General features: G+C 38.6%; 1 non-coding gene across 1 annotated transcript; it reads right to left on the reverse strand.

Moving 5' to 3' along the window:
• Positions 1-259: 259 nt before the first annotated feature.
• LOC112423317 (small nucleolar RNA SNORD81) lies at positions 260-336 on the reverse strand. Its single transcript, XR_003013770.1, has one exon. It is a non-coding gene; the product is annotated as a small nucleolar RNA SNORD81 (small nucleolar RNA).
• Positions 337-2,064: the final 1,728 nt, after the last annotated feature.

Below are 2,064 nucleotides of genomic sequence, written 5' to 3' on the forward strand. Positions count from 1 at the left end.
AACATTATCACACATGTACCCTAGAACATAAAGTATAAAAATAAAAGAAAAAAAATAGCAACACCATATTTTGTATTATTACCCACCATTCCTTACTCTATCTAAATTTACCTGTTAATCCTTACCAAGACCAAGAAAATGTATTTATTTTAACTAGTTATCTCCTCTAGTACATTATAAACTCCGTGACCTTGGGGCTTATCCATGTCTAAATAGTAAACATAGCAGAGCAGACATCCCATAGCTATATTTTTTTTTACAAAATATCTGACCTGTTATTATTATCAAATAATCAGTGAGAGAGTTTAAGTTGGAGTGAGATTATTATATATCCAAAAGCTATTTTTGAATAAATGAATATATGAGTAATAAACAAAGAAACAAACAAAAAACTAATGCTCTACAGGAAAGGTCAGCAAACTATGACCAGCCCACATTCTACTTTTGTCCATAAAGTTTTATTGGAACACACACCAAAAACAAACAAACAAAAAACATTATCAAGGGAAAAACAAACATCCTTGTTAAAAAGTGAGCAAAGACATGAACAGACACTTTTCAAAAGGCAACATACATGTGACCAACAATTATATGAAAAAATGCTCAACATCACTAAACAGAGAAACGCAAATCAAAACCACAATGAGATACCATCTGACACCTGCCAGAATTACTGTTATTAAAAAGTCAAAAAATAACATGTTGGCGAGGTTGTGGAGAAAAGGAAATGCTTATACATTGCTGGCGAGAATAAAACTTAGTTCAGTCACTGTGAGAAACAGTTCAGAAATTTCTCAAATATCTTACGCAGAACTAGAGTTTGACCAGCAATCCCAATATTGGGTATATACCTAAAGGATTATAAATCAATCTTCCATAAAGATGCATGCATATATGTTTATTGCAACACTACTCACAATAGTGAAGACATGGAATCAATCTAGATGTCCATTAATCATGAGCTGGATAAAGAAAACAAAGTACATATACAACATGGAATACTATTCAGCCATAATAAAGAATGCAATCATGTCCTTTGCAGCAACATGGTTGAAGCTGGAGGCCATTATCCTAAGGGAACTAATGCAGGAACAGAAAACCAAATACTGCATGTTCTCACTTGTAAGTGGGGGCTAAACATTGAATACACAAGGACATAAAGAAGGAAACAATAGACCCCAGGGCCTACTTGAAGATGGAGGGTGGGATGAGGGTGAGGATCAAAAAACTACCTATTGGGTACTATTAACACAAGAGTTAATAAGAAATTCTTTTAGGCAGATAGTAAGGGTAAATGCTCTCAGTGAAAATTTTCCTGTAATAAGAAACAACCCCTGAACCATCTCTTTTCTAACAGAAACGCCGGCTTGAAGGGCTGGGCTGTCAAGCTTTGATATGCAAATGCCAGCCATTCGAAACTGGGTTCACCCAATATGGTGATTCCTGCCCTCTTCTTATCACCATCTGTGCCAAGTGTGATGGTCACCTCCAGATAACACCATGTGTTCAAAACATCACGACGACCCACATTTGCATATTAACGGACTAAGTTAGGAGGGCCAGGTTTTTGGCAAGCTACGTGAATGACACACCTGGTCGAACCAATCCTCTGGGCCCTACGCAAACAAGACACCCCCTCCCCCAGCCTCCTGAACTACCTTTCTGTCACACACGGGTTTCTCTTTGTTCCAAGTCCCCCGCTCTTGCCTCTGTATGGGAGAGCTGTTCTCTTCCTTCTTCCTTCTTTCTTGCCTATTAAACTTTTCGCTCCTTAAAACCACTCCACGTGTGTCTACGTTGTTAATCCTATCCGCACGAGACCAAGGACCGTGGTGTTCCTTCAGTCATCAGAGCCATATCATTTTGGTGCATGGGCCTGGAATTCATCCATCAGAGTGGTGAGTATGGAGTGGATCTCAACTTCAAATCTGTTTTAATCTCAAGGCTGTCTTCCAGCTATCCTGTCGCAAAACTTTCCTTCTTTCCTTTTTTCTCTATCTGCAGTCTCTTACTCCCTGTGTGTTGAGTATGTGGGACTTTTTACAGCCCAGGCAAGTAATCCTG

The sequence above is a fragment of the Macaca nemestrina genome, chromosome X, assembly GCF_043159975.1.
Source record: "Macaca nemestrina isolate mMacNem1 chromosome X, mMacNem.hap1, whole genome shotgun sequence".
In the NCBI taxonomy this organism is placed as follows: Eukaryota; Metazoa; Chordata; class Mammalia; order Primates; family Cercopithecidae; genus Macaca; species Macaca nemestrina.